The 21315-nt window shown below is 42.9% G+C and overlaps 1 non-coding gene across 1 annotated transcript; it reads right to left on the bottom strand.

Annotated features, from left to right (window-relative positions):
• Positions 1-867: 867 nt before the first annotated feature.
• LOC8036350 lies at positions 868-9235 on the bottom strand. The gene is made up of 4 exons (XR_006076547.1): positions 9199-9235; positions 8292-8358; positions 3607-3730; positions 868-1266 (listed from the first exon to the last, which is right to left on the bottom strand). It is a non-coding gene; the product is annotated as an uncharacterized LOC8036350 (transcript).
• Positions 9236-21315: the final 12080 nt, after the last annotated feature.

The raw sequence follows: 21315 nt of genomic DNA, 5'->3' as shown, positions 1-21315 counted from the left end.
GGTTCTCGCCACGATGTCTATGTCAATGAAAAGCTGCTCATCTTTTTTATCCATATGGTGACCGTATGGGGACCTTGTCGCTACTTTCCCAGCATCTATGATACTTTATGCTTCACGAGCCACGTTATGATTAATGTATTCTTCACCAATATCTTTTTATGTTACCTTCAGCTTGTCCGGACAGCTTTTTAGCAAAAGATTGCTGTCCATCTCTCTAGCAAGTCTACAAAAATGCATATGGAACCGAAAACGTGATTGGGTGATTTAGATAAACTTACCACCCCAGAGTGTTTATTTTCATTCAAACATTACATTAGGAAGAAAATAATTACATTACTGGAAAACGTAATTTAGTTACTGAAATTCCAAGGTAGCATTACAGTCACCTCGGTTAATCGCTGTGATTATTTTCATAAAACATTCCGCCCCTGGAGCTGCGGCCCCGTTCGTCATTTCAGGGCGTTTTTTTGCGTCACTCTTCGCGTTTTACTTCTGTCATCTCGATCGGTTCTCTTCACATCTTATATTCGTAACTCACCAAAACGATGCAGAATTGCTTTTTTTCTTACGTCCCTCAACTGCTATGTCTTATCTTGGCGAGAGGTTAGCCATCTTGTACTGTAATAAAACAAACTGGTATAATGAATTCCAAAAGTGAATTAGGACATTTATGTAAAAATTTTGCAATGACCTCGTCACACTCGTGTTCTGATGTCCGCTTCAGCCGATAACGTTGTCTCGAATGTATTCTTTGATTTTTCATAAATACTGTTTTAACTTATTACCAGTTTATACAAAAATGACCGGTATTAATTGCCCACAGGTGAACACACTAATCAGGAAAGCAAGATAAACATAGCATTTAAGTCATACTGCTTGAATATATTTTATTTGTTTTCCATCTTATAGCGCACAACAGTCCATAGTTTGTAACATGCATAGTTTATTTTCGGCTGTGCCTTAAAAGATAAGCAATGATCCGCCCCCGATTATAAATGCATACAAGGACGCTTCACAAAGGACAGCTAGCGTCTTCAGCTTTTGACCCTGCATTCGTTTACGTCGTCGGTAGGCTTTTTATTCCAAACTCATCCATCTGTTCTACTTCTCATTGTGGCTGTGACCATGTGGTCCTTCTGTGCTTGGTTTCCTGATGCACGTACCCTGGGCACCCTGGGAAATACTTTCCTCGGGATTATTCAGCCTGCACTCGGTTCCTTCCTCGCAACGGTGCTGGTGGAGTATAACGCAGGCTTCATTGGCACACTGAAAAGGAAATTTACACCAGAAGAAAGGTATAGCTGACACTTGCCTTGATATTCGGCTTGATATGAGAATATTTGAACAGCCGTTTTGGGAATACTAAAAATTGCATGCTTCTTTTTAGAATTTTTCTCTTCAATTGTTAAACCTATCTTTGCTGTACGGCTTCAACATGCCGTCTAAAGTACACTTAAGAATTGCAGTCAAATAAAATATAAATTCTTGCTTCGGAGGACTGATGATCGTAACAGCGTCTGTAATTTTTGTTTGTAGCCATTACTATAGAATGGGTCTGGTAACGTCATATTATTAATCAAGTTTTGTGACTAACAAAAAAAATCTTGTAATCTTATGACTGTTGTAGGTAACACCCACCGGGCATCAAGATTTTACTCTCGTTAAATATTGCCTGTTAATAAAAACCACCTGAACTTTTAACACATTTGCTACTTGGACAATAGCGCAACCTAAACGTGGCCTTGTATGTCTAGTATGAACAACTTGCTTATTTTAACAGAAACTATTGTTTATCTCCTCTGTCGGCATCGTCCATGCCAGTCAAAATATTTCTAAGTTTTATTAATTTGATATTAGTATCAAATTAATGTATTTGTTCATCACTATAACAGTAATTAAACCTTCATTAGAGAGAAACTGTACGTTCATGTTAGGTGTCATAAATGTCTGACTTCGCTCTTAATAGTGGTGATCGTTAATATTTTGCGAATTTTATTCGTATATTTTAAATGCAATGTTTTATTTAATAAGTATACAACATGTTTATAAATTCTGCAGTGCCCCACTCTGGCGGGCACTTTTGCTAACCACTCATCTAATATTTCGCCGAAAGTTTAATAATTACATTAAGCTCGATTGCTTTGACATATTTCTGTATGACGGAATCTGATCTAGTGACTGAGCTGGGATATAAAAGTAAACATCAAAGTTCATTTAACTAGGGACGGAGACATTATTCACTAAAAAAGCAAAAAAAAATCAGATATTTGGTTATTTAACAATATTATATATGCTGAATCAATATCGGTCCGATCTTTTTTATATTAAAAATGGGAGACGAAACAGTAGAAAACGTGTTTTAACAAATATTGACGTCACATCTAGTTTTACCCGAATTTTTAACAGCAGTTTATTCCTCATTATATTCAATATACGTGAAATAATGTCTCGTTTTATTCCTAAAGAACGTTGAGGGGTATGACATGACCAAAATGCTACAGAGCTAGATGTTGTTTTCATAAAAACGGCATCAAATTTACTGAAGATTAAAATTGTACGCTTTAGATATAAATAAAGAACTGATGCTCTAGAGGCATATCTCCTTATCAGAAGCCCTGTGAGTACGTCATATTAACGCGCGATTATTATGATAAAAGCTTAAAATCAAAGATTACAAAAATAAATCTGAGACATGCCGAAACACATGTAGTAACGAAAATCTTATTAGCCATACAACAAAAAAAAAACGCTAATATGTTTCTTTCGTTCTTAATTAATTACCACCAGACCGGATGACTTAGTTGGTTTACCCTTTATGAATAAAACAAAAACCCCGCTAAAAACGGGTATTAAAAGAGGGAATTTTGGAGTAAATGTTTGAACCTCGTGTATTTTTTTACTGTGTTAAAATCTTTGGCACTGTCACCCTGTATTCCAAAGTCAATTAATTTTATTAGATAAGTATTGTTTTATTAATTGCGGTAAAATACTCGGTTAGTGCTAGAAGAATAAATATTTATTATGATTGGGAGTTTTTTGGGTTATGTTCCGCAGGGAGAAACAGTCTGCGTTGGTGGGCCATACTGCATTGTATCAACATTTTTTTTTTAATTACCATTATTATATTTACGACAGCGCTAGCTGTCTTGTTTACCATGGGGAACCTTTTTTATTTCTGGTTTGTAAAAAACTGACTTGTCATGAGCATTGAAAATTGAAGCTGCACGCCATGCACTTAAAGAAATGTGGACCCTCTAATATCACGCAAGGTGCATGGGAAAGCCAGTCGCTGCAATCAAAGGAGGGAACTCGACGAATAACGAAACTGAAAGTATATTTAGACCCAGTGAAATAATCTGCCCTGTGATAATCATCCTGACGTCTACACGTGGTCAGCGTTGTACGACGCAGGTAGTTCTTTTGAGTTAAACATACGTTTAGTATGTTTGACTTTTAGTTTAGTATGTTTAACTTTTGAGTTAAACATACGTCATTCGCCAAGCGTCCTACGTAGATTAGAGTGATTGGCTATGCCAATTGCTTTGCTGGAAAGTAAACCCTCCGCATTATTTAGAGTGCATATTCAAACAACTAAAATTACCGAACCTTGTAACAGACGTCGCAGCAACCGCATGACCCCTTGTAGGACCCACAGGCACAGTTAACGGGCGAACAGTGTTCGTCCGCGCAATTCACCAATGCACAGTTCGGTGGACTCGTTGACTGCACCCTGCTCAACGACAAATGGAAAACAATGTTAGTAGAGGTATACGTGTCGGTGACCACAACATTGAGCAAACATTTTTTTTTCGGTTTTTGTTAGGCTGTTATTTTGGTGTTTCAGTACTGATAAGCGTTAGAACTGAAATCACAGAAACATTAAGTTGTATTCGAACTGAAAATTTGATCAAGCGGGATCTAATTTTGTGTGAAGGCGGCGAAAGTGAATCAGAAGATGCGAGTAAAGACAAGGCATTGCGGTATTTTGTTTATTTTTATTTCGCTGTCTTGCGTTGGTCCACAAGTTTCATTCTAGCCATCTTAGTGCGTATACCAGAACCAGAACCAAACAGGTATTGCACAGTTATAACGCAATATCTGAATCTATGCCCCAAGTGAATATATCAGTACAAGGTAAGAATTGGGTTATGTTTGCAGGGTAAACACGTCTACATTATAAATACAACCTCAAATTGTCAAATATTACACCTTGGATGGAAATATATGTGTGTTTCTATAAACTTTAAGTTGAGCGCGCGCAGGAGGCTAAAATATATGTTATATTTCTTGTCCGCCCAATTAGTAGACATTTTTATTAATATTATAAGTGCTGATGAAGGTTAGCCCTCGTTTTTTTTTTAATTCATATAAATATTGTGCTTCGGACCTCATGAATAATTGAATAAACTGGTGATATCTCCGCCGTGGTGATTTAATATGAAGATATACAGGGTGTTTCACGTTAAAATTGACAGTATTGAGAGAAAAAGGGGAACTTGAAATAAAGACATGATTCCCTCGTGATTACATTGTCCATGGCGGCGGATATAATAACGCAAGTGGAAAGTGCTCATTAAATACTTAATTCACAAAAGTCACCAATTAAATTTTATCCTTTTTGTTTTAGCCAGTACGTTTCAATAAGAGATCTGCAGCTCGTCGTTTTCTGAGGAAAACGGACTAAAAAGATCTCTGAAAAAAAAAAAAAAAACACTACTTGTAGTTATGTTTCGGCGAATTTCGGCGATCACGGTAGCGGGAAATTAAAACTAACACGAGAAACGCGCAGCAGGAGCGGAAACAGTTTTGCTGCCGAAGAGGCGTCAAAGTGTGACGTGTGGTGAAGCGTAAAGATCCGTCAACACATAACAAAAACCTTTGGCGCAATCCCAATTCGGTTCGCGGCCTGCTCAAGCGAGCTGATTCAAAATCGAAAGTCATCGCGTGAGTAATTGGCTCATCTGGTTTTCTTTTAACATTTTTGCACCAATCAGACAGATATCTTTGAGTTTTGGATAAACTTTCACCCAGTCTCAAATCGGGTTGCGGGAGCGGGTGGGAACATCTAAGCTACTGGTCACCTGTTCACAGCAACTTGCCCATCACCACACGTCACACACTGACGCCCCTTCGAAAGCAAAACAGTTTCTGCTCCTAGCGTACGTACGTTTTCATTGTTATTTTCAATTTCCCGCTGCCGTGATTCCCAAAATTTGCCACGCAATAACTCCAAGTAGAATGTTTTCTTCTGGGATATGTGAACTGCTTTAGCCTCAGTAAACGACAGGCTGCAGAACTCAAATTGAAACATGCTAGCTTAAAGAAAAGGGTAAAAAGTGAATTAGTGACACCTTGGTAATTAATTATCTAGTGAGCACTTTACACGCGTGTCTTTATGTCCACCGCGGCAGACAACGTAACCCAGAAGAATTTTTTTCTTTATTCCAAGTTTCATTTTTTTTTTAACGCTGTCACTTATACGTCGAACACTAGTGTATTATTAGTCCCAGAGAAACCTCGTAACCTGAAGAAAACAAATATCAATCGTACCAAAGGTTTTGGCTTTACTGAACAACATAAAGATTGAGTTTCCTTCTGTATTTTCAGGCGAACGGTTGAAGAGGGTCTTGCACATTCGTCAAAATACACCTCACACGAGATTAACATCGCCACCACAGTGGTTAGCAACTCTGATCATACTTTTTGTTTATGTGTGTTCTCAGCAATACTGAAATTCAGTAATATGACTGATTTACGGGGCCATGTCGCAAAGTTAGAGAAAAGCGATCATAGGCCTAATACGCAGCTCCCAATACTCTCAAAGTCAGCAAGTCAAGCAGGCCGATAGACGTCACCCACAGGCTACGCATATTTGCATTCTTCACAAGCCTTACATCATGACCGTAAAGAAAAAATACAAGACAGGTTACATGTCGGAGGGCGAAAGCATTATAGTCCAGCGGCAGAAATTTTTTCGAGTAATGTTTCTGCAGGTATTAAAGTTTAGGACGACGTATAGGACGATGTCGAAGACGACGTCCTAGAGATCGACGCCAAGTACGGCGTCTAGACGACCTACAGAACGACCTTGAAGATGACGCCGAGGACGATCTCTAAGACGAACTCAAGGGCGACGTTTAGGGCGACGTCAAGGACGACGTAACGAACGGCGTCTAGGACGACGTTGAGGATGTCATCCTAGAGGATGACTGAAAGAGAAACGTCTAGGACGACTTCTAGGACGGCCTCTGGGACGACCTTAAGGATGACGTTTAGGACGAGGTCAAAAACGGCGTCTAGGACGACGTTGGGGATGACGTTCTAGAGGACGACGTCAAGAACGACGTCTAGGGCGAGTTCTAGGGCGGCCTTTAGGACGACCTTAAGGACGACGTCTAGGACGACGTTGAGGACGACGCCTAGAGGACGATATCTAGGATGACGTCGAGAACGACGCCTAAGGGAGGAAACTTAAGGAGGCTGGGGTGAATTTACCTGGGCGGCCATGTTTGCCTGCGGAAGCCGTCGTAGATGTAAACTCTGCTGCCGATGTCGAGGCCGTAGATGTAGACGCGGTCGCCTCACAGACGCGGTCGCACACAACGAGCACAGATGAAGACCGAACCGCTACCTTTGCACACGGCGCTCCGGTGGTGATATCACGTGCTTGATGACGTATATTTATGGCCATCTTTCGGGCACAACGACACCGCTTTTTCGCGGAATGGGACAAGGTCGTCCTACAGGTCTAGGATGATATTTAGGATGACGTCAAGGACAACTCCAAGCACAGCGTCGTCCTTGAGCATACGATTGAGAGTAGCGTGCCGCTCAGTCGTATTTTTATGGCCATATACGCCGCTTTTTCGCTCAATGGGACAAGTCAGGTTTTCGACGTAAAACTAATTAACTCTCTTCCAGAGAAGGACGCTGATGTTTCGACTAGAAGACATCAAGACGCCATGTTAGCGGTTGTCTCAATAAAACATGTCTCGTCAATCTAGACAAGACTTATATTGTTTGCTTAGTTGCAAGTTACTACTGGTACCCCCAAGCCGTAACCATGATAACTGTATTATGCAATGGTGCCATTGCATAATACAGTATTATATTATACAGTAGTATGCAATATATTATGCATAATACTGCATTATACAGTATTAATCAATGCAAAGAGCCATGCCCAATAAAATAAAGCTCAACAGTTCAAACAAATTGCTATTTTACCAAATAAATTTTCTACCTGATTTACATAGCGCGGCACAACACGATCACATTTATTTTTATACATGTCACTGATGGAGACAAGTGTCGAACACTCATCTTAAGCCACAACATAAAAATTCACGGCTTTAAACGTTGTGATTACAGCCCTTCGCTTTTTACATAATAAAGTAAAATCGACAACCGTGTGCCTATGCTGTGTCATGCTATCCGTGTAGGCTTTTAAGCACATAATGTGTTCGGGCTGGTTCCAATAAGCATAAAGCATAAGTTTATAAGAAAGCGTTGCGAAAAACCGTTAGAAAATTACCATAACGTCATCCACTAAATTTAGCGGTCTTAAGTCGCGCTAAATTGGCATTACTCCCAAGCACATTAAAGCTTGTAAATAAACACCCCGCGAAGCTCAAAACACTCTATTCAATTTGGGTCTCTTAACTTGATTCGGTGGATTATATAAATATAATTTGTTTTATTGATAGACTCACTTCAACGTATATTTGAACAGTAATAAAGGCAATGGTATCTTGCAAGTAGTTTAAAAAATCTCCTCCCCTCCCCTCTCCCTCCGCTCCCCCCACGCACCCTTCCCCAAAAAATAAAAAAATGCATTTAATATGCTAGCACGGCAGTCTTGTTATTGTTACTATTCGCCATCAAATCTGCACCAACAATGGCAAAATGTCAAGTATGGTGTAAACCTTGAACGAACAACAACTCTCAAGGGCAAAGGGTCTGGGGTGAAAGTAGCGTATTTGAGCTATGCGGAAAAGCCTGAACTGAGCTATCGCCACTTGGCGTACACAATGCATATAATTGATTGATAGCTGTCTACGTGTTAGACGTGCGTATATTTGTATTCGTCAGTTTTTGTCAATAGTTTGCATAGCGTAGAAGCGTTTCCTTGCTACTTTTAGTTTAAAGTATTTATTAGCCAGTCTAAGAACTACGCTGCTTCAATTAATATTTGGTTAATACAACCTTGATGTAACTATGAGGCATGCAGATATTCTGGTGTTGCACGTCAGAAATGGACTCGTGCATTAGTACCGAATATGTTCACTCACCTGACGATTGCCACTGCGGCAACAAGGAATAAGACCAGTGCCACCTTCATCTTCAGCTTTATATTTGCTGGGAATGAATTGGAACATGAACATATACGGGTGTTAAGAGGGTTTCAACACGAAAAAATATCTGGGGGAGGGTGATTTCCACGCCAACCCCCTTCCCCACACAAAACACACCCCATGCCACTCCTTGCTATGTTGTGCCACGCAGTGCAGCGCTCGTTATGTGTCGTGTGTTTCTCCTCTTAGTCTTCGTTGTTATGAGCTGTTGCACTTCCACCCCTCGTCTTCTCTGTTTCTACGCCACAGCTAGACCCCGACACGTGCTATTCGTACCAGCTGTAGCATAAAATCGCTCCCTACAACCTCGTAATATTTTTCTAATACGTAAAAATCTTTAAGTATGCCAGTTTTTTAGAACAAAACGAACAGGAATTTTTAGTTAGTTGGATAGGTGGACATTTATGTTAGTGCCTCCTTAATTTTCCCTAGGTTAAAATGTTTAATATGTACTGTAAACTGCTTAATTTTCACGAGAACCTAATTTTCGCGAATCGCCTACAATCCGAAAAAAATAGGTTCCGCGAACAATTCTGGCAAAATGTAAACACCATAAAATCTATATTGAGAACCCACCGCGTCGCGAAAATTAGAACCCTCGAATTATTGCGAAACTTCAGCTTTGGCCTAAATTGTGAAATATTGAGCCCGTGAAAAATAAGTCGTTTACAGTGTTTGAGGTGTACTTCAATAGAAGCCATATAGACAGTACGTACATTCCGTGGAATTAGTGAGCCAGCTACCTAATTGCCTCCTTCTACCTTCTTTAAAAAAATTCGCAATTCGAAACCCGACAGCCAGTACTGAGCAGACATAACATTTTAGTGGCTTAAACATTGCTCACCGAAGTACAGACGCGAAGAGCACAAGCTTGAAGAAATTCAAATGCGAAAATCCAACTGGCGTTTCTTTTTTTCTTTTTTATAGTTTTTGTTTCCACGAACGACGAATCAAAACGGGCCCTGTTTAGAAGGGCACTGATTGGTGCTCCTCTGAGTGTCCGGTTGCCTTCGCCTTGCTCTTCCAGGGCACGTATCTAATCAAAACAGTAACGCAACACCGTGAAATAAGAGCCAAGGTTCTATACGCTCGAAAAAAACAAAAACATAATCCCTCTTTTAAACAGAAACAACAGAACACATATAACTATTTTTGTTCGTAACTTTATCGTCTGTGTGTGCTGATGCGGAAGCGCTCGGGATCAGTTCTTCCCTCCAGTAGGTTTGAACGTTGGGCAAAGCACAACACTGTTATGTGTCACAAACAGTTTCGGGAACGCAGGGCCTTATTCTCCTTTATTGTTTATTCTTTTCTTTTATTTTATCTTTATTCTCCTTATTTTGTTCACGTTTCTTGCGTTTTTTTTATTTCTTATTTTTATTGTTTAGTGGCACAACAGATGATCATCAAATGACAGATTAGATGCTCTAAATCACAACAGGCGCACTTAATCGGCCACACCCTCCGTTTATTTAAGGGGCCAGTCGCTATATATCACTGACGGCTTAAGAAACGCGGGGCGTGACTAAATATGTCCACCCTTATTTCTTCCTTGTAGTTTTTTTTCATCCGCAGTCTCATTGGCTGTGGGGTGATACAGTTAGGTGCTTGCGATTCGCCACACTCAGAGATTGGTGAGCTGTCAGTGACTGTATAGTAGGAACAAGCAATCATCGGTTTCTTTATTTATTTTTCCACTTTCTCCCACAGCATTGGGTTCTGTTAGAAAATGAGGGATATTATTGTTTGCTATTATTATTATATTAGATTGGGCGGTAATCATTCAGGCACTGCTCGATTCCCCGTTTGACTATAAAGCGGATAAGTGTCGCGTTATTCTTCACGCTAACTGTAGCCGCGTTTCCATGAATGCGGCTTCAGCGCACCGACTCCAATCGTCTTTGAATGAAACCGACGCGTCAACATTTACATGAATGCGCAGCAAGCACTACGCGAAGGTGGCACCACGCCGTGGCAAAGCTCAAAGTGAAAGCTGCGTTTCGGCACCCGCCGCATCAGGTGACCACTTTTTCCTGTGCATTGCACCTGAAGGCCTTTCGATGCTTTTTTGCGAGCGTAAAGATCGCGCCTGCTGCCTTCGGTTCGGTGCAAGAAGTTACGAGACGGAGGAAACATCAAAATCCAAGCGTTATGGGCTCCAGGTCGGGCTTCCGGGCCACTCTGGACCAGAGGCGACGTGTGTGCGCAACGCCTTGGCGAGCGACATCGTTTCCAAACGCTCTGAGGACGCCACCGCGCTTCGCCTCTCCAAACCTCGCCGACCGCGACCGAACCAAATAGATAGAGCCCTGCTCGGATAACAGTTTGAGTATCGGCATCCGATCCGCATCCGCAGACTTCGTATTCGCATCCGAACCCAATCCGCATACTTTGTATCCGTATCCGAAGCGCATCCGCAAAATGTGGATCCATGTCGATGTTCTTACTAACCACCAGAGGTTACGATTACATTTAGACTAGCAAAATCAGCGGAAATCACGCCGACCGCGTTTTCCCCGCCGCACGCGGAATCGGAAACTTTCGCCTGTGGCCCCTTAACTCTCCCTTGAATTCTAAACGCCTGAGAAAGAAAAGATCATAAAAAAATAAAAATAAAAACGTTTGGAGAGAGAGGAGGAGAAGCAGTGGTAGGAAGACGAAATCCTTTCTGTGATATTACCGAGCGTATGCGGCCGCCTTGAGTCTCACGGTTTTTCGTATCAGCGAGCGGGCAGATGCGCCGCTAAGTCAGAGTCCAAGGCCTGATCGGATCGACTAACGTGTTTTTCGAAAAAGATCGCGGCCTGCAGGCGCCCAAGTATATATATTAAAAAAAAATAACTTTTTTTTTTTCTTTTTGCTTGGGGCGGTTACGGAGGTTGCGCGCGGCAGCCGCTGGCATTGCTGGCGCCCTGGCGTCGTAACCGGGCGAATATGAGCTACCAGACTTTTTTGGCTAGAACTCTAGGCATACAAAAAAGAAACAGGCAATTTAAGGGCTGCCTATGTGCGTGCGCTGCTGATTCCGAAACTTGCAAACCGTGGCGCCATAGGGTCGTGCTCGCTGTCGAAACACTTCTTTTGTTTTTGGTATCATGACCATAAACCTTCTGCGGAGAGGGTAGGTTTCTTATGCTTTCTTGTGACTTGTTCGTATGAGGTTTTCTTTGCCCGGAGAAAGTTTTCCGCTCTTTTCCTGCCAAAGAACTAGCTTTCTCGGGACGATTGATGCCCTGCATTCTTTACTTTTTCTTTTTCTATAGATAGCATTTTTGACCAGATCAAATGCACTAACTGAAGCGATCTTCAGTAAAAATAAGACCTTTCTTAGGATTTATATAGTTTCTTCGAAACGCGCTTTGTGGAAATACATTTCGTGGACAACTTTTCACGGACATACATTTCATGGACACACGGTTCGTCGACGCTGTACGTTTTGTGGGCACATGCCCCTGCGACGCCTTGTCGACAGCGCATTTCTTCACTAAGCCGCTAAAAGCTAGCGCGCGATTCACTAAGGCATGCTTAACCAAACCATGCCCCCCCCCCCCCCCTTGTAATCCAGGCGAGGCGCAAAAAGTTCGTTACGAAAATAGCAGGGTGATGTGCGACGAAATGTCTCAGGTTTTTCAATGAAACGAACACGGGAAGCCTTTCGATCAGACGTCGCATGTCGACGAAACGATCTGTAGATGAAACGTCAGTCGACGGACTGAATGCCACCGAGCAAAAATTTAGATCCGTACCCGCGGATACACGCATGCGCAGCATCTGACATCCGCATCCGATCCACAATCCGCCTAAATCCGTCCAATTTTTATCCGCATCCGCCAGTTTACTGCGAATATCTACGGATATCCGCGTATAATTTGCGGATATGCAGGGAAATAGACCCCGAGGCCGAAAGGCTCCGGCGCAGCCGGAAACAGCACCGTGGTAGGAGCTGCTCGCTCTGCGCTACCATGCAGTCCTCGGAGCTCTCGGCGTTGTTTGTGCTTGCGCCGAAGCCTTTAGAAACTCCCTTGGACGCGCAAGTCGTACTTCGCAAGGCTTGGACGGGGCCGCCCTCACCGAGCTGCTCAGCTATATCCCGCTTCACTTATGATAGCAATAAAGGCTCGCGTTTCTTCTCGGGAGAAAACTGCGGGCGACCACACGGGACCGCTCTCTGCGGCGCCGACAAGGTTCACCGCCGCCATGTTCTCAGCTGCTCACTCGCGCCCGCAGCGAGCGCATTTCCATAATCCTCCGAGTACCAAAATGCGAGGCGATCCGTTTACACGGGCTGAATGAATTCGCATTCGCTGTCTCGATCCATCTCTGTCTCGCGACTTGAATATGATACACTTCCTTACATCATTATGCCGTTTACATGGCAGCAATGAATGGGACAACTGGATTCGGTGCGACTAATTCGCATTCATGTAAACGTGGATGTGTCGCACAATTTGCAATTCGCTCGACCCTTTATACTCTCCAACGAGATTAAACTAAATTGGAAGTGTTTCAATGCATCTTTATTCCATATATATATATATATATATATATATATATAATATGCACATCATGTGGCGAATGTTTACAAATGCTTCGGTTGTTATATAGGCAAAAGTAAGATACCCGGACACACAGGAGCCGTAGGATGATAGAATAAAATTCTAATTTAATGACGAGCAAAAAAAAAATGTTTAATTCAAGCAAAAAAAAAAAAGGGGGGTGAAGTGCCGAAAAAAGTTGTATTATTTTACAAGATTAATGAAGGCTAGGCACAAGAACGCCAGCTACGCGGGAAGAAAAGCTTGAAAAAGGGCGGAATAAAGGTCAAAGTTAAAACACAAGAACTTACAAAAATAAAGTGTTAAACGGAAAATAGAATAAATAATCAAGAATAAAATAAGAAAGGGGCCTGACGTTCGTCGACGCCTCCCTCATCGCGACAAAATTGAACGCGTTCCCTCCCTGCTTCCCTTTCCCTACAAATCCCTTCGAACTTTCGCGTCAACAAACCCTCCCCCTAATCTTTTATAAAACTAATCCACTACGCCATGTGGGCTCCGTCCTGAAGAAGGCAGTGCCACTGCCGAAGCGTCGATGGACGTTAGGCCCCTTACTTATTTTTATTCTTAATTTTTTATTCTATTTTCCATTTAACAATTAATTTTTGTAAGTTCCTTGACTTTTATTCCGTCCTTTCTCAGGTTCTTTCCGCGTAACTAGCGTCCTTGTGCCCAGCCTTCATTATTCTTGTAAACAAATACAACTTTTTTTCGGCACTTCACCCCTTTTTCTTGCGTGACTTTTTTCGCCATTAAATAAGAATTCTATTTTTATCATCCTTACGGTTGCTGTGTCCGCGCACCTTATATATATATATATATATATATATATATATACAAGGTCAACATGTGACAAATAAGAAGCCATATAAATATATAAATATATATATATATATATATATATAGAGAGAGAGAGAGAGAGAGAGGAAAAAGTAGAAACTTGAACGCAGGAAAAAACTTAGGTAGATAAACACGTCGCCAGAAAAGAACTTGGAAACTTAGAGCTTAAAACTTTAAAACTTTATTTCCCAACCGTTTCTCCGGGAGGACCCGCGTAGTCAGAGGTTCGTCACACAGTAAAATTTCATTGGCGAAGACATCAGTGGAGGCACAAGAGTAAAGTAAGGAAAATGAGGAGACAACGCCACATGTGAAAACACATATCAAAACAAATCCCACAATAGGCAAGTTGCAGGGAGAAGTCGCTAATAAAAAAAAAAAACGTCAAACCGCAACAACAACAAAAAAAAAGTTGTGTATTAAGTTTGAAGAGGCATGTGCACATACGCCAAAGGGAAACTGAAACACGTTTCGCGTCGGTCACGTCCCTCCCGCGGCGCGCGGAAGGCACGGGGGGTGATCATCGTGACAAAAAGGGGTGCCGCAGAGCGAAGCGTAAAAATATGACCAATGACTCAGAAAGTCCAGCCGTTGGCGCCAACGATGTAAAGGAAGCTTAGAAAAGCAGATGTTGTTAGCAAATGTATGTCTCGACCACATGGACACCCTGCCCGCCTAAAAATCTCAAGATGGGACGAGAGCTGTGACAGAGAGCTTGCCTCTGCTTTTATTTATTCCGGCGGACAGTGTGCTGAATTTATAGATTAAATATAATTCGCGCGCCTCGCGGTCGTAATGAGACTGAAAGCCTGACTAGATCATGGTAGCCGTTATGTTTTGAATTGTATGTTCAGGGAGTAGCATGTATTTTGAGAAATGGAGATCGGGCGTGGATTTTATATGAGACTTATGGTTGTTAAAGCGCAGCCGAAACGGGGTTTCTGTGTGTCCAATATACTGCATATTACAGAGTGCGCAATGCAGTAGGTATACTACATTCCGCGAGTCGCAATTAACGGTACTTATTACATGGGCCGGATCCATTGCTTTTAGGGGAACTTAATCTGGAGGAGGTTACAATGTCACCCAGATTTCTCGCTCACCTGTATACGGCCCGCGGTACTTTGGGTACTATTTCAGTCATTCGATGGCTCTGCTCTAATATGTTATAATGCCTGCAAAGAATTCTATAAATGTTCGGGGTGTTAGCAAAGAAAGTGAGTACTAAATTGGTCTCGCGGAATTTGGGGCCGTCTGTGCCCTGTCGCGCAAAAGTTTCCTTTCGGTCTCGATTTTGAGCTTTTTGGATTGCGTCGTTTATTCCTGGCTCCGGATATTTCTGTGTCGTCAATACTTCACGCAGTGTGTTTGTGCTTGTAATAAAATCGTCTTCATTTGAGCAAATGCGTCTGTAGCGGCGTGCCTGGCTGTAAGGAATACCTGTCTTACAATGTCGCGGATGAGGACTGCTCAAGTGAAGAAGTTGCTGGCGGTCGGTAGGTTTACGGTACAGGTTAGTTTCTAGTTTGCTTCAATTCATTTTTACCGTTACGTCCAGGAATTTATACTCTGTTTGGAGTACGACTGGGAGAAGTGAACGGAAGGGTGGGCTGCGTTGAACGTATCGACGAAATTTAGCAGTTCAGTCTCTTTGTGGGTCCATATCATAAATATATCATCTATATAGCGTTTATAGAGAATTGGCAAGATGGACTGATTTTAAAGAAAATGGGATTCCAGGACCCCCATAAAAAGGTTAGCGTAGTTAGGGCCTATTCTTGCACCCATGGATGTTCCACTTACTTGCACATAGTGACGTTCCTTAAACCCGAAGTTGTTCAGTTCCAGTATGAGGTGGAGCAAAATAGATAATGTGTTAGCGCCAACTGGTTTGTCAAATATCACGGATTCGTAAGTAGAAACAGTCGACCTGATGCCGTCAGCTGGCGGGATGTTTGTATAAAGGGAGGCCACGTCAAGGGTAACTAAAAAAAATTGGCCGGGATATTAAGGTCGGCTATTAGTCGAAGAAAGTGATTTGTATAATGTACATATCATGTATATTATGTAATTACATGTATAATCTATATATATATATATATATATATATATATATATATATATATATATATATATATATATATATATATATAGACCATTCCTGACGAAGCCCAGGACTCTGGCCGATATGTCGAAATAAACCCGTCCGTTGTTGTTTCAGCGAAGGTTCCATTTCGCCTACATCTAGATAGCCGTCGCACGGCGGAACTGTTGATTAAACTTCCATTGTTTCTTGTTTCTCACCGTGAGCTTTCACTTGCATTCATGTATAATATATATATGTATATATATATATATATATATATATATATATATATATATATATATATATATATATATATATATATATATATATATATATATATATATATATATATATTAAAGCAGATGTCTGCTCCAAAAGCTGTTTAATGACGGGACGGAACGCTCGTCATCTTTTATCGTTCGCTTCCAACTTGATCTCCTCCAGATCTTTCTTCGCGTGCCTTCTTCATTTTTTTTTCTTCGCTACACTTTCCCCCTCCTGTTCTTTTCAGCATCAATAAGGGTTAGTAAAGCCCTTTGTACAAAGATAGCCGATATCGGTGGAACACGAGGACCCGCGATCGATCCTTGCGACGTATACGATAGCATGATAAACAGAACAGCGCACACAAAGACAAGGACAGAGGAAAGGAACATGGAGGACACATCCTTGTCCTTGTCTTTGTGTGCGCTGTTCTGTTCATCATGTCATCATATTAACTCGCCCAACTTACAACACTTCTGCAGTATACGATAGAGTACATCACTGAGTCATTTGATGAAAATGGAGGGTTTTTGCGAGTGGCGTTGTAGTTTCGTAGACAGCCCTTGTTTTTGAATCAGGTTGTAGAGCCATACTTTGTCGCTTGGCGAGAAGAGGTGTGTTGTGACACGTGCGTTGTACTGGGTCTTCATGCGAATCTAACCGCCTGCCAAACGTTGCCGAACAAAGGCGTACATCCGTTCGATGTTTGCAATTCACCTACGTAAGACACAGAGTCTGGGGCCGGTTCTGATGCCTGTGGGTTAACTACCTCACAGGGCATGCAAAGGTCATGACCAAAGAGCATTGTGGCACGCGTGTAGCCTGCCAACGACCTCATGAGCAGCCGTGCGGTATGCATATATAAATAAAGATACGATGCTGTCCCAGTCAGCTTGACGATGATTTACTAACATGGATAAATATTGTAAAATTGTGCGATTCATCCACTCACCAAGCCGTTGGACTACGGCTGGAGAGGCGTCGTTATTGTCTTCGTGATGCTGAAGATTTTGCGAACTTCTTTGAACGCTCGAGATTCCAAGTTCCTGCCTTGGTCCGAGTGGATGCTCAGGGGAATTTCATACTGGGTAATCCAGTTCTTCGACAGAGCGTTCGCGATCTCGGAGGCGGTCTGGCTTGGAGTGGGAATGACATCCGGCCACTTGGCGAAATAGTGAACAATAACCATCTGAAACCTGTCGCCAAACTTAAATCAAGGAACTGACCTCTGTGCATCAATGCCAAAGCGTTCGAAAGGTGCACCCGTCACATGTTCTTGCAGTGGTGCTCGTTGTTTTAAGTGAGGACTTTACCCGAGTCACACGCGTCGCATTGGCGGCACCATTGCGTTCCATCGCTATGACACTGCAGCCAGTAGAAGCGTTGACGAATCTTTTTGACCGTGTGGTTCAGGCCGAAGTGACGTCCTTTGTGGCTAGTGTGCAGCTGATAAAACACTTGGTTGCGAAGCTCTGATGGCAGCACCTGCAGCTGCCAGACTACAGAGTTACCTGCAGCCGACTCCCAGCGTCAGGAACAAACACTGTCCCACAGAAACAAAGTCCCATTGTGCCAAGTACCTCTTGAAGGCCGGAGATAACCTGGACGCTTCCTGAGTTGAGGGCTTGCTATTCTGTCTCCTCCATCTTACGAATCGGCTGATGTCCGGGTCGTCAAGCTGGGCATCAGAAAGGCTTTCCGACGTTCACGCTTCTTTGTCGCAAGTGAGGTTCATTTGAACGTTCAGAGAATCAAAGCTGTGTTTTTCAATTCTTAAGTACTGACTGCACTTTTTCACTGCATGAGCAGACAAGTGGGACATATTGGCATTGGTGAGAAGTGAGCCGGCACGATGTTGGATATCGAAGTCGTATTGATGCAGGCGTTCCAGCTGGCGGGCGACCTAACCATCAGGGGTCTTGAAACTCAGCATACATGTCAATGATGCGTGGTCGGTACAAATAATGAAGTTCCGTCCCTGTAGATAAGGGTGAGAATGAGTAATGGCTTTGATAATGGCCAGCAATTTGCGTCGGGTGGTACAGTAATTGCGTTCGGGCTTCGTAATGTCGTTACTGTAATGCGCAATAACGAGATCTTGTCCGTCCTGTTCTTTCGATCTTGTCCGTCCTGTATGTTAACGTTCAAAATAATTTTGTGTGGGTATGACTGTTTCAGATAGGGAGTTCAGAAGCTTTACATTTAAACCAAATTTATGACTGTCTGTGTGTCGAGGTTCAAAAGCACTGTATTTCTTTTTTGTGTGACCTCAAGTAGTCTAGATAGTCTTAGACCAAACTAAAAGGTGGCTGTGCTTTGTAAGCTGTTTTACTTAGTTTTTTTTGTGATGCATGTGGCGGGTATGCGCGACCTTGAAATACAGGATGCTTGGTAGTTCCGTGACGGTTGTGGTTCTGTATATGAGGGGGGTGGTGGATTCAAGTTACCAGCTGAGTTAGAGGCATTGTCGGTTTCTGTTACGTTTTTTCCACAGTAAAAAAATTTTTCTCCTTCTTCTCCAGTCTCGCCTTAAAATCATCATGATAATCATCAGTTTATGTTCGACAATGGATGTTCTAGTGTCCAGTGCGCTTCAATATGAAAGACCCATTGGGAGCGCGTGGCCGAGGCGTTGGCTGAGGGGGGGGCGCTGCGAGCGCTCCGAGCAATTTCATTTTGCTTCGAGGGGAGGACGCTCACTCGGGGCTCAGCTAAAGCGTAACTTATCAGTTTGTGCTGAGCTCCGAGTGAGCGTCCTCCCCTCGAAGCAGAATGGAATTGCCCGGAGCGCTCGCAGCGCCTCCGCCTGCCACCGCCTCGGCCACGCGCTCCCATTGGGTGTTTAATATTGCAGGGAACTGTACATCGGTAAGATATTAAAACAGGTAAGTTTCGCAGGATCTTTCTCTGCAAAAACCGTGTGGGTCAGGTAACAAAAATTTTTATGTCAGAGGTATTTTACGACGTGACTGTAGATAACATGTTCAAGGAGCTAACAGGGAGTGCTGTGCTGGTTAGGAAAATTGGGCGATAATTATTAGCGGTCGTAATGTCTTTAGACATAAAAACAGGAATACTTTAGCGTGTAACGAGCTCGTAGGTAGTAATCCCTGGTCCAGACTTTGTTCCAATAATAGTTGCAGTAGAACAGTGAAACATGGAAACTTAGGCATCAGTAATTTGGAAGTAATACCGTCACTTTCCTAAGCAGGAAAGTGGAAGAGATTGGGCAATCTGGCTAATTCCATGGGAGTCAACGCTTATTTTATCAATAAATTCACTGTTATAACTGTCATCATATTCGCGACTCCAGCAAAACGGACGCCGCCAAGCGGGAAAACCGGGAACCAGTCGGTCCAGGTCGCTCCGCGGCCCGCCGCGTCTCTGATGGCTTTCGCGGACACGTTCTATCGGCGCGGGGGCCAGTAATGTAATTTGACGAAGGTCCGAAAATTTCTTAAGTTTACCTGAGTGTTCATTAGTGTGGTGAAGCCTCGGTAGATTGTTTCTTTCCATCACGTGTTTGAAAGCCCGTTTACTCCACAACACACGGTCGCGTGCTTTCGATTTCTTGTATGAGGAGGAATCACGGAAAAACGTTTTGATTTCTCGTCTGTCTCTAATCACATTCCAAGTGACGACTGCTTGGTAACTGATAAGTGGTTTCTTTATAAGGATGTAGAACAGTGGACTGAGGTCGACAGACGAAGTGTTTCACTGGAGGGAACACCAATGCTGCAGTCAAGTGAATGGGAAGGTTCGATAGCTGCTTTCCTTGAGTTTGGTTGTGCTCGATTAGCTTCAAGTTAATTTGAACCACTAACGCCGGCCGGTGCGTTGGCTGTTCATCTTGATGGCTTTTCGCCGAAAAAGACCACATTGAAGGAGTTGGGCTAATTTCGCAATTACTTGATTCAGAAAACCTGCTCGCTGCATATGATTAACGAGGGAAATTATCTGCTTTCAAAAGGTGGGGGACGCGTCTTGCAAAGTTAGAAGCTGTCACGGCATTAGGATCTATCGCGCCTCCAATATTTATATTATAAACCCTGTCGAAGCCAGCAGCAATATACGTCTACATTGCTCAGGTTGACCGGCCACAAAAAAATACTCATTTTATCCGTTCAGGATTCGAAGTCAAGTTCAATGCAGAGAGCTCTGAGTGAATCTCCGATGAAGACTCTCCTCAGTTTGTCCGCATTCGTCTCCGTTTTACCGGCTAGAACCATATGGCTAAGTTTAAGTAGTATCTCTCTGTCTGTTAAATATACTTTTATTCAGCAGTTCACCTAATACTTAGTTAACTAAGTTCATATTTCAACCCGAAGAATATAGTCATATCGCTTTAGTGGGACATAGTACGTAATATAATACATAATCCGCATATTCGTCAAAGTGACTTCTCGATTGCTACTAAAACCTGAATTGAAATACGAGTATCAGCTGCTTGGTGAAGCGCCAGCGAGTTGACATGCTCCTTGACTCAAGAAGCGCTTGCTTAATTTTCGTAATTTTCCTGCAGCCTGTGTTCTTTACCGAGCACACGACTGGAGCTGTTTCTTGAAACGCGGACAGGCACAAAAGCTCAATTTCGCGGATAGATAAGTCGCATGGCCGAGGCATGCGAGTTAGCTAAGAATTACTCTCGGTGGAACAATTTTTGTAGCCCTCGCCGCTTTCCTTAGATGATCAAAACTAATTAGAGTCTACTACCGTTTCTCCGGAGCCCATAGTTTCGGTTTTGATCGAAGTCTCCGAAACGAAAGTTTGACATGAAAAGAACAAAAAACACCGGCAAAACAAAACTATGCTCGGCAAGTTTATGCGCACGGGCTACACTTAACTGTTTCAGTTCAAATACTCATAAAATTGGGCATTCAACAAAAGAAAATTTGTTAAATTGAATGCGCCACCCATTCAGGCGGCCCGGCCGAGCCGACGCGACCTGGACTCAGTCGCCATGTTTGTTTGGTGGTAGCGCCCCCTATAGGTCGCTGGAGTCGCGAATACGGGCGGTGCAAATGAATGTACAGTCGGGAGCAAAAGTTTGCGGGGCACGGGAGCGCGTGCCGAAATGCTTCGCCACGCCGTCCGACGGCGCGCCGCCGCATTAAGGAAACGCGCTTTGCGCATGCGCGTCTTTCGTGCTCGCAATCATGTTTCTTCCGTTACCTAGCGCGGCTGCTGAGGCAGCTGAAGAGGACGCGAGGCATGA

Source organism: Ixodes scapularis, unplaced genomic scaffold (genome assembly GCF_016920785.2).
Source record: "Ixodes scapularis isolate PalLabHiFi unplaced genomic scaffold, ASM1692078v2 PGA_scaffold0__279_contigs__length_252992795, whole genome shotgun sequence".
Taxonomy (NCBI): Eukaryota; Metazoa; Arthropoda; class Arachnida; order Ixodida; family Ixodidae; genus Ixodes; species Ixodes scapularis.
The sequence above is the reverse complement of the archived record's forward strand: the minus strand, read 5'-3'. Positions and strand labels throughout refer to the sequence as shown.